Source organism: Kogia breviceps, chromosome 8, assembly GCF_026419965.1.
Source record: "Kogia breviceps isolate mKogBre1 chromosome 8, mKogBre1 haplotype 1, whole genome shotgun sequence".
Lineage (NCBI taxonomy): Eukaryota > Metazoa > Chordata > Mammalia > Artiodactyla > Physeteridae > Kogia > Kogia breviceps.
In genome coordinates, this window is record NC_081317.1 from 116754354 (window position 1) to 116766417 (window position 12064).

A 12064-nucleotide genomic window follows, 5' to 3' on the forward strand; every position below is an offset into this window, starting at 1 on the left:
GGCAGGTGGGAAGGGGTGCCTGGAGGAGGGAGGGACCTAGTCGTTTCAGTAAATGCGCTTACTGTGAATAGGGCCCAGTGCTGGACCCTGCAGGTGACTCAGGAAGGCATCAGAGACCGTCCCTGCCCTCAAGGCGTTTTCAGTCTCTGTACTGTTATCAGTTAAGATCTCAAATGCATATTTTAAAGGTGCAGTAAAGCCAACAGAGAGCTATAGGCAAAACCCTGTGGGGTCCACCAGACAGAGAAGATGCATCTGTATTAAGGAATAAGGAAGAGGTCGGACAGTGTGGTGTTTGAGTTGTGTACTGCAAGGTGCATAGGCTTCTGACAGGTGGTCTTTGGAAGAGAGCCCGTTAGGTGGAGAGAATGTTGGAGAAAAGTCCCAGGGCTTGGGAAAGAGAGACCGTATTAGGGGAACTAGAGGGGGCTCTAGTGTGGTTAGAATACTGGATACTTGTTGAGAAGGAGGGTGAGGTATTTGAGATAATCGTTTGGGGTCTTAAGTGCCAAAGAGAGGGGTTTGAACTGAGTTTGCTACAAAGGGAATTAGAAAAAGGATGATCAGACAGGTAATCTGACAAAAGCTATTTTTTAAGACGATTAATCTGGTGGATCTCTGTAAGATGGAGTGAAATCTAACGGGTTGATTTTGGGCAGCCCGGTCGGCTGTGAGTATGTGAAGGTGAGACCTGGCCCCGACCTCAGGGGGCTCACGGCCTGGTGGACGTGAAAACCTGGTTGCTTTGCCCAAAGAAACATTTAGTTAAACAACTTTTATTTTATTTTATTTTGTGGTACGCGGGCCTCTCACCACTGTGGCCTCTCCCGTTGCAGAGCACAGGCTCTGGACGCGCAGGCCCAGCGGCCACGGCTCACGGGCCCAGCCGCTCTGCGGCACGTGGGATCTTCCCGGACCGGGGCACGAACCCGCGTCCCCTGCATCGGCAGGCGGACTCTCACCCACTGCGCCACCAGGGAAGCCCTAGTTAAACAACTTTTGAAAAAGCATATAGATGTATGAAAAAGGTTGTGTGTGTGTGTGTATATATATATATACACACACACAATATATATATACAATATATATAGAAATTAATCACTCTGCTATACAGTAAAAATCAACTCTATGTCAGTAAGATAAATTTAAGAAGTATATAGATGTAGTATATTACATTATTAGATTTTTAACTATAATTAATCTGTTGCCATAGCCATCTCTAATGATCCATATTCTCATTATCTCAAATTATTTTTATGAATGCAGTTAGAATGATCTGTTATCTTTTTATGCCATATATATTAAATGCTTATTACAAGTAGTCTTGCTTAATTTTATATTCACTGCTAGATGTTTAATCATCTAGAAATATAAAAAATTATATATCTATTGATTAATGGTTCATTTTGGTTAAAAATACCTGTAATTCATATCCTACTGTTTAGTTATTTCGAAACAGATAGAAGAGTTAGATTTGGGCTTGTCAGGAGTGGCTTAGTTAGTAAATCTTTCCCCTTAAGTTTCTCTTATTTCTTATTTTTGGAGATCAATATACTTGAATTGGATTACTGTTTGTTTTTTTCTTTTCTTTTTTTGAGGGAGTGTCAGTAAAATTGCTTGTTTCAAAATAATTATCTAATGGTAAAATTATTCATTTCAAATGATATTTCTCTTCCTCTTACATAGTCAAATATTTGGAGAAAGTAGGGAATAAAGGCAGTTACTGTTTTTCAGTAACACTCATTTTACTCACAGAATATTCTCAAGTAGTTTTCAAGCATCTTTTTACAACAGACTTAATCAGAGGTGAAAGAGCTTAGCTGAAAGGGCCGTAAGATCGTACTTTTAATGCTTTTTGAAAGCCAAAATCCCAAAGCATATGCGCCTAGGTAGGGTTTGTTTGTTTGCTTCTTAAAGACGTTGACTGCACCCTCTGGGTTCGCAGGGTCAGCTCTCTGTCCGTATAATAGATGGTTTCCTTGAGAGGGTGTCCGCGCTCTGCGGCTACGCGCCGTCTTCACGCGCCATCGGCCGCCAGAGCGGTCCTTCCGGGAGCAGTGACGGTGACACTCGGGTTACGTGTTACTTTTTCGCGGAAAGCGAAGGCCGTGAGAGGAGGGGCCGCGTGCTGTGCGGCCCACGGCCGAGCTGCCTCTGCTTTCCTGCGACCTGGACCCCGGGCCGTCGAGGCCCCTGCACTCGGGTCCTACAGCTCCTTCTCATTCCCAGATGTCTTCTTCCCAAACGTGTCCCCGGTGTCCACCGCCTGCTCCTCATCCTGGAGATTCCGCCCCTAAGAAACAGGCGGGCAGAAACATCAGGAATAAAAGCAGCCTTTCGAATGGTCTGGTGGCTCAGAAGTCATAGAGATCCTAAGTCATCATCTCTTCCTTTGCCTTTGGGCAGAACCCACCTCGTGAGAAGGTCGGATTTTTCAGAGTCTCCAGTGACAGAGGTGTCATAAGCCATTGCAATATTTAACAGCCCTCGCTGTCAGGACACTCTTTCATCCCACATAAATAATGCATGCATCTGTGTTAGCCTGTGTGCTTTCTTCAGTGAATACGGAGCCGACTTACTCTCCCTGTGTGAGACTTTTCTGTTGTATTGGAAGACCGACTGCCCCACGGATACATCTCGGCTTCTGCAGCTCGTCTGTCATAGTATCTTCAAATATTATGTATAATATTTTGGAGAATAGTTGAGGGGCTTCGCCGGTGGCACAGTGGTTAAGAATCCTCCTGCCAATGTATGGGACACAGGTTCGATCCCTGGTCCGGGAAGATTCCACGTGCTTCGGAGCAACTAAGCCCGTGCGCCACAACCACTGAGCCTCTGCTCTAGAGCCCGTGAGCCACGGCTACTGAACCCGCGCGCCTAGAGCCCGTGCTCCGCACAAGAGAAGCCACCGTAATGAGAAGCCCGCGCACCGCAACCAAGAGTAGCCCCCGCTCGCCACAACTAGAGAAAGCCCGCGCGCAGCAACGCAGACCCAACGCAGCCACAAATAAATAAATAAAATAAATAAATTTATAGGAAAAAAAAGAATAGTTGAGATGTAGGCAAAATCATCTGTACCTCTCTCTCCCCACCAAGAACGCTGCAGTTGTGTGTTCCTTTTGTTTGTGGGGTTCAAGCTGGATCCCTAGTTGATGGATTCCTAGCCATCTGGTGAGAGGCCCCCCGTGCTGGTGTGGGGTCAGATGACAGCGGACACTTTCCTCCGTGCCTCGGTGATGGGCTTCCTTCCCGCTGGGCCCCGGCCTCTGCTTCTGGACTGGGTTTCTTGTTCTCCCAGTTCTTCCGTTCTCCTGATGGCCAGTGTGGCTTGTTACTCACTGTGAGGCTAGTGGGCCTTTTCCCCCACGTGCGTACGTAGCCGTGTATCTGGCATAGGTGGTCATTTCTAAGTATTTCCCTCAGTGGAAATGCTGGTTATTTTTTAAACATTTTAATATTGAGGTAAAATTTACCTTCTGTGAATTACAGTGTAGAAATCCTTACGTGTGGAATTACTGAGTTGTGACACATGTCTACGCCTGGATAGCCTACATCCATGTCAAGGTCCATAGAATGCCTCTGTAATCTCGGGAAGTTCCTCACGCCCTGTGAGGGTTTATTTCCAGTAGGTTAGCTTTACCTATTGTGGAAGTCATATAGATGTAATTTGCATGTATTTACTCCGATACATGTTTATTCTGATTTCCCACTTGTCCGCATCACTGAGTTGTTCTTTATCTGCTTTAAATAGCTGAGAAGTCCAGTGCTCATGTCTCGCAGATGGACGTTTGGGTTTTTGGTTTGGGGTGTTGTGAATAGTTCTGCAGGGAGCATTTCTGTGTGGCTCTTGATGTGGACGTGTCTTCATCTCTTGGATTAACACCCAGGACTGGAATTGTTGGGTTGTGAGTAGGTGTGTTTGTAACTTTATAAGACACGGTCGAGCAGTTTTCCAGAGTGCTTGTATCATTTTAGACTCAGCCTGTGCGAGGTGTTCATTCTGTGATATTGACAACCTTTTCTGTTGTCAGTCTTTTTAATTTTAATCACTCTGATGGGTGTGAAATAATATGTCATTGTAGTTTTATTTTATATTTCCCTGATGACTGAGGATGTTGAGTACCTGTATGCTTCCTGTTCCAAGTGTCTGTTCAAATCTTTTACCTGTTTTTCAATTGTGTTTGTTGTCTATTTGCAGTTCTTTATATTTCTGAATTAAGGTCCTTTGTCATGTATATGTATTATAAATATTTTCCCCCATATGTAGCATGCATTTTTATTTTCTAAATTGTCTTTTTGGATGGACAGAATTTTTCAGTTTTGATGAAGTTCCATTTATAAAGTTTTATGGTTCATGAAGATTTGGGGCGGGGGAGGTGAGGGAGGTCTGCCTCATCGCTAAGATAGTATCCTGTGCGTTCTCCTAGGAAACGTATACAGTTTTAGATTTTACACTCGATTCTGGGATCCGTCTCAAGTTACTTTTTGTATGTGATGTGAGGTAGGGATCAACATGCGTTTTTCCTCCACAGGCCGCTAAGTGTTCCAGATCCATTGTTGAGAAGACTTTCTTTTCCCCCGTTGAATTGCCTTGACACTGTCGTCTCATTCTCCGTATATGCGTGGGTCTATTCCTGTGTTGTTTCAGTTCTGAAACTATGAACTGTCTTTCACGTTTAGTGTCATGTTTAAATTACGTGAACGTCTCTCTCCACTGCATCAGCGAAAACACTGGACACAAACATCTAAACCAGGCAGTTGAACCAGAGATCTCACCTGACCTTCTCGTTTAGTATGAAAACCTGCCCCCGCCATGTTTCTGGCTCTCCCTACCTCCCTGGGTTTCTGTGAGGGTTGGATGGGGGCTGTGCAGAGCCCCTCATGCAGGGCCGTTCTTCCCCACGACTCCACTGGCATGTGGGAGGTTTGGGCAGGGCTGGGGCAGGGGCCTTGCCAGGAGTCCAGCTGTCTCCCAAATAGATAGAAAGTTGACTCTTCACCAGGAAGTGTCCCTCATCCTGCCGTGAATCCTCAAGACGGCAGCTCAAGTTACTGCAGCAAATTTTCCCAATAAATTTTCCTGCTCTCTGCAAAATATTATCATAATTATTAAATGTGACGAAACAGAGAAACTAATATTCAGGGCAATGAGTGACATGAATTTCCTGCATTTTAGTTCAGCGACTGCATTCTCAAGAGCTCTCTGCCCTTGGAAACATCCATAAGATTTGTTTTCTTTAATGGTTTGTCTCTCAGTTGTACACTCCCGGTTTAAAGGCCATCCAAGGGAAAAAAAAGCTATATATATCAGCTGTGTGACTGTTTGCTTATAACCACCAAAAGAGTCTGTAGGGAAGAGACTTGTTAGCCGTGGTGTGCTGCAGACTTCGCTTCGCATTTTTCAAACGCCAATTCACTCAGCCCAAAGCCGTCAGCTGCCCTCTTGCAGGGCATGTCGTGTCCTTAGCTGTGTCTCTAGCACACGCTGAAGTGGACACCAGGGAGTGGCGGCGGCTCGTGCGTCTCCAGGTTCTCCTCGTGCCCCTGGCTGCGTGCCGGGCTCCCCGGCAGCCCCTGGGGACGGGGAGCAACAGGCCTCCTTCCCCTTGCTGTTCCCCTGTGTCTACCTTGCACTGTGCCCCAGAGGAGGTTCTCAGGACAGTGCACAAGGGTGGGTAGCTGTCCCCAAGCAACACGACGCACGCGTGGCGCTCACAGCCGGCGAGCCTGACCCACTGTAGAATCGCCTTCTAGGCGGCTTCTCCTTTGGCTGTGGATTTTCCCACTTTGCCATACACGCTTCAGCGCTCAGCCCACGAGCGATGACGTTCACTGTCTCACGTATTCATCTGGCAGGGGTGCGGTCACAGGCACCGCGGCGGGTGCTCACGACGAGAGGTGGCCACGTGCGTCTCGGGGGCACAGGTGCCGCAGTCTCGGGCCGGGCGACGGGTGGGTGTGAGTGAACCGTGTGTCCGGGTGCAGGATGAGCGGCCCCTTCTCCAGCCCAGGGGCGGGGGGTGTCCTCCCCACGGAGGCTGCCGCACCCCCTCTGATCCTAAAGCAGGCGTGGCTTCTGCGTCTGGGAAACGGTCCCTCCTGTTGACCTGCACCCTGAACTTGGTCTTATTTGCGTCTGATTCCAAACGACAGAGGCATCCGGCCCAGACAGAAAATGTAAGTGGGAGAAACCCGACCTCCTTGTCAACTAAGCACGTGTCCAGGTGCTGGGGACCCTCTGGGTAGGAAGGTGGGGTTGAGGGGGGCTGCCCTGTGGCCTCCGGTGGAGGGCCGTCTCGGTCCTTTCTTTCGGGCCGCTCTCATAAAAGACCACGGACCGGGCAGCTTGTAAACAGTAGAAATGACTTCTCGCTGTTCCAGCGGCTGGGAAGTCCAGGATCGGGTGTCTGGTGGAGGCCCCCTCCCGGGCCCCCAGCTGGTACCTTTCACCGTGTCCTCACAGGGCAGAAGGGATGAGGGACCTCTCTGGGCCTCTTTCATTAGGGCACTGATCCCGCTCTCGAGGGCTCCACCCTCTTGACCTAAGCACTCACCTCCGCACCGTCACCTCCGCACCGTCACCTCTGCACCGTCACCTTTGTGGGGGGTAGGGTTTCAGCCTAGGAATCTTGCGGGGGGATGCAGACAGGCAGGCAGTAGCCAGGAGGCGTGGCACGTTTGAGGCCGGAGGGGACGAAAGCAGACTGCTTCGCTCGCTGAGGGTGGAGAATGTGACGTGAAAGCGTCCAGACGGAGGGCCGTGAAAGTCATGGTTTAGGACGTTACTCTGATGGAGGAGGGTAACTGGGGTCATCTTCAGATGCCAGAGACGCAGGTGGTGTGGCCAGGCCCACGCTTCCAGAATTACTCCCGCTGCTGCTGTTGTGTCCCTTTGGTTCTCTCCTTCCCTCCCTAATCCTTAGGGGTTTTAATCCCCTAAATACGGGTCTTTCCCTTTGGCCCCCGTCTTCCCTACAGCGCGGCCTAGGACACTGTGCCCTGGGTCCCCCCAGGCTCTCCTGGACAAGTAGGACAGGGGACGGGGGGTGGGCCTGGCTGCACCCCACACAGATGTATTTATTGATCTTCAGTATTATGGTTCCTGGAGAAACAGTTAGCAGAGTCTCGTATCAGTTTTTCTTAAGTTTGGAAAACTCTTCTCTTCACTTTCTCCCCGGGTGTTTGAACATAGTCACGTGACTCGAACTGACTTTGTTATGTCTTTACGTTTAGTTAAGTCTTTGGTTAAGTAGACAGTTACGTATCATCATTCGACTCTGGAGCAGTGAGAGCGCGGTCCAGGGAAATGGGTGAGAGAGCTGCTGCTTCATCTCCCCTCTTTTTACCTTTAGTTTTTTGGGGATTTTTTTCCATCTCTCTCTCTCTCCCCGACCCTTCCCTACAACATTAATGCCACTAAAACAAGGCTGGAGGGCTTCCCTGGCGGCGCAGTGGTTGGGAGTCCGCCTGCCGATGCGGGGGACGCGGGTTCGCGCCCCGGTCCGGGAGGATCCCACGTGCCGCGGAGCGGCTGGGCCCGTGAGCCGTGGCCGCTGAGCCCGCGCGTCCGGAGCCTGTGCCCCGCAACAGGAGAGGCCACGGCAGCGAGAGGCCCGCGTACCGCAAAACAACACAAAACAAAAACAAGGCTGGAAACTGTCCCTGGCTGATTGCTGCTTGGTCAGGAGATGCTCCAGGAGGAGAGGAGGGTGGGATCACAGGAGAGGCAGCCCTGTTCCACGACGGGTGGGGCCAGGTCTGGGCAGAGGAGAAGGTTGGAGGCTGGGAAGGGGACACTGGCCTAGCAGAATAAGAACAAAAAAGAATAAGTGTGAGTGAAGAAAACGTGGTTTCCTTCATTTCCGTCTGTTCGCAACTGCTGTCCTCCAAGTGCTGGTAGATATGGTTGAAGTCGGTCTGATGGGAAAATGTTATGTGGCAAATGGAGGTGGAGGCTTGAGAAGGTGATCCGATTAAAATGCCCCAGCAGAGTGCTGTCCGCATAGAAATATTAAAGGGAAGAGCAAGTAAAATGATGGGCTTTTGTGGGATTATGGCATTCACACCCCCTTCTGCTATTGCCTTGGAAAAATACCTTGTAACATGCATCTTGGATGTTTGTTATATTGAAGTGGAAACAGTTCAAGTGATGATCAAGTCGTATTTGAGTGGTAATCCAACCCAGAGATTCTGAGAACAGCACTTAAGACTTATTCACTGTTAAAGAATCAGTATTTTAATGAAATGCTGTTATGTCCAGAGAGATATTTCACTTTGTGGGGGTAGGGAAAAGCCAACATGTATTTTGTGTACAAGGAACATTTTTTAAAAAATCTTTTCCTAAACCATTTTGCTACTTGTTACTCTGTGTGCAGTGCTTAGTGCTTCCTATTTGGCTGTTTCTTTGGGCCTCAGTTCTTTCTGGAAAGGTTTTGAAAGTCAAGTTGCAACCAGCCAGAGTTTATGCCAATTGAAATACAACTAAACTATTAAATTATACACATTTTATGGCTTTCCTGTGACAAGCATATCTTGTAGATGTTCTTTTTAGTAGGTCTCTGAATCTTTTTTTACTTAATGGAGCGGTAAGAAATGCATGAAGGAGTTTGAATCTAGAGAGGCTGTCTTGCGTGTGTATCTGGCCACTGGCATTTAGCATCTGTAAAATCAATTGGCAGCAAACGTTTTATTTACCTGTTAGGATCTCAGCTACATCATCAAGCAGCGCTTTGCCAGATATATTGGAACACACTCGATGGTACGGAAATGGAGTGTAAAGCAGTGAATCAGAAATATTTGTGTGCCGGTCTTGTGGGGATTTTAATGCCCTGTAAAATACCTGTGTGTATAATGGAGCAGCAAAAATTACCAGAAAAGTAGAACTGGTGCCCTGGCATAGTGGCTCTTTTGAACATGAGCAAAATAGTCACTGTTTACTGAAATGTATTTTGGATTAAGAATCGTTATCAAACCTCAAAGTGCCTGAACTGCCCAGCTCTTTGCCGAGGCCCGAGTGGCAGCTGCGGAGCGAGGTTGGCCGCAGTGCCGGGTTCTCTGCAGCCTCTGGGCTTCTGAGCCTCCCTTTCACATGCAGCCAAGTGAAATGTGAGCTCTGCAGATACGGGGGCCTCGGCCGGGCCGCGGTTTGGAAAGGCTGCCGAGGGCCCGGCAGCCAGGGGCTGGGCGAGGCCACCACTCCCAGGCCTTTGCGGGGCAGTGACCCAGGGGCCCTGAGTTTCCAGGCACGTTTCCCTGCGAGACCAGGCCTGGGCTCTCAGGCGGTGGTTCTGGCTTCATCCTTCAGACGTCGCACGAGGGATACGCAGTCTTCATTGCTCCGCAGTCGCGTAACCGTTTATCCTTCACCTCCCACAATCTGTGTGGCGATCAGTCTTTTAAAAGATCAGTGCACTGCACTGGATTTGAAGTCAGGGTGGGGTTCGTTTTATTTCGTACAGGAAGCCCTCTTTGGGGAAGTCTGACACAACTGGCTTTTCAGCCTCTTGGAATTTAATTGGAAAAGCACGGCAGAGGAGAGGGCCGGGTGCCCGGGTGTCCGCTGGTGGGTTCGGTGGCCGTTGACCCCGGGATTCCTTCTCTGTGGCTCCCGGTCGCCGGGAGAACCCGATTCACAAGTCAGTGTGAGTTGGTGCGTTTCCGGCCGCAGTCAGGGATGTAGCCGGGCTGACCGTAACGCACATCCCTGTCCCCTGAAGTTTTATTCTTGCTGCTCCTTGTGTTAAGAATGTTGGATGATTTTAAGAACACTTAGGAGATTTGCTCTGATGGGAAGGTTAGGAAGCCCGTCAGGCCGCCGGCGCGTGCAAATGATCTACGGAGGAATAAATTCCTTCCCTGCCACACCAGCACATGAGAAGAGAGCCGTCCCGTGGGTCACTGGGGATCCGACGGGCCCCCCCAGGGAGCGGTCCAGAGCTGTCCTGAGTGCCAGTTCTGGGTCTCGGTGCTGCATTTGGCTGGCCAGACAGAGCTAGTCGAGCTGGGGAGAAAAGCAAGAGGACAGGCCCTAATGGTGCACAGAGCTACCCGTCACTGAGCCAGCAATGGGATCTTCAGTTAATTCACGCAGCCTTCCAGCTCCCTGCACGGGCCCTGCCAGGGTGAGATACAGCCTCTCCCAGAACGCCGCCCCTACTAGACAGGGCGTGTCGGTGCGTCTGTAATTTCTTCTGTTCACCCAGAAGGTGAAAACAAACGAGCGCTTCAGCAATGCCCCCCGTGAAGCCCCGAGGCCTCCCTCGGAGGAGCAGTCTTTGGGCTGCTACACAGCGAGTGGGCTCTGGAAATGCCAGCGCCGTGTGAATTCGTGCGAAAGGGGGAGCGTCCAGCTGCAGAGACGGGCGCGTCTTCAGGTGCCCTGTGTCCCCGGTGACCGGCCCTTCCCGCTGGCCGGTGGCAGTGATGGCGCGTCTGCCCACCGGCCGCTTGCAGCGGTTTGCACGCTTTACTTCCCTTGGTCCTCGTGGCACCCTGAAGATGAAATCAGGCCCAGAGACGTCCGCCTGCTCAGGGTCACACAGCAAGTGAGCAGCTGGGCTGGGGTCCCGGCTGCCGGGCTGCCAGGCGTGTCCCGACGGCTGCGTTCCGCGCGCTGTTTACTGCTTGTTTATTTACTGTCATTTCCTCCAGTGTGTCTTAGGAAGTATTGGTGAACTGTGACTACCAGACTCCCAGAAGCACACAGTAGAGTAGAGGACATGGCGAGGCCCCTCTGTGAGGGGGACGTGACCTACGACCCTTCCCCGAGGCCGGCACGGCAGGACCGCGGCCCCGGTTCAGAGGCCCGGGCGGCATCAGCGGCCTGCGGGGGAACCGAAGGGCGCAGCGGAGCAGTTGACGAGGTTCGGTCAAGGCTGGGTGACGGGGGTCGTGTCGTGAGAAGCAGGGTCCGAAGGTCAGAGGGCCCTTGAGGGCTCCAGGGACTTCTGGAAGGCTCGAGCAGCTCCTGGTAATAAGCAAACCCAGCAGGACACGGACGAGGCTGGCCGGGCCCCCCGCCCGCAGCGGTGGACAGCAGCAGCCGCTCTTCCTCGGACGCCAGGCAAGAATACCTCACCAAGAAAAGTTTGGCCAGACGCTGAATCTCTGCTAGAAGCTAAACTAATTTTGCAGAACTGTGTTAGGAAGTTCTGTTGCCATCGGGGTTTGATGCACTTTTCTGGAGGGCGCGGGGGCAGGAGGAGACTTCAAAGAAGCTTAAAAACAACCCGCCGCCGTCCCCCTGCCTGCCCACCCCCTGCCCACTTTCTCCCCCCCGGGCCGCACTCGCCTGCCTGGCGGGGTTCGCCCCGCCCTGGCGCTGCCTGGCGGACACAGCCGTTGAGACGCTTCAGCCTGTCACCCGGGGCCCCTGTAAGCTGCCTGCCCGCCTGTGTGCGCTTACATCCCCGCCCCCCGCCCCCCGGGCGTCGCGTTCTCGGCCAAGCCGGCGCCTCTGCCCCGCGTGCCCCACGCCTTTGCGGCGCTGCCCCCAGCGCCCCTGCTTTTCTCGTTCTTTCTTCTTTTCCGGCTTTCCTGCTGGCTCCTCTTGTCTCCTGGAAGATGTGGCTCGCGTGTCCAGGAAGTGTTTCAGTTTGCCACACACTGCACCCCCAGACCTCTGCCCTCCGCCGCTGTCGCAGCTCGGTCCCTGCGTCGCGGGTCACTCAGTCCCCGCCCTCTGGCCTAATGACTTCTCGAGCCTCGTCCCTTAAGGGGAACGGCTGTGCCTGTCCCTCTTTCAGTCCTCAGCACGCGCACACCACCTGGGAAAAAAAGGGAAGGCTTGATAAATGTTTCCCGGATGATGAATAAATGAGTAACTGCGTAAAAAGCAGGAGCTCAGGAATCTCCTTCAGTGAATTACTTTGGATGTGGGATGTGCCGTTTATCCTCTGAATCAGGGGTAAGCGGCAGTGACCCGGAGAGGCCAGAGGTCGTCTTAAAGTGACACCTAATGCTCAAGAAGGGCACCTCCAGTGCCACCGTAGAGGGAGGATCGTACGTATCCAGTCCATTGGGTGATTAGATTGCCTGGGGACACACGCACGTGTTAATGCTGTCA

General features: G+C 51.4%; 1 protein-coding gene across 1 annotated transcript in view; it reads left to right on the forward strand.

Moving 5' to 3' along the window:
• SH3RF1 (SH3 domain containing ring finger 1) overlaps positions 1-12064 on the forward strand; it is a 153160-nt gene that overhangs the window by 88007 nt on the left and 53089 nt on the right.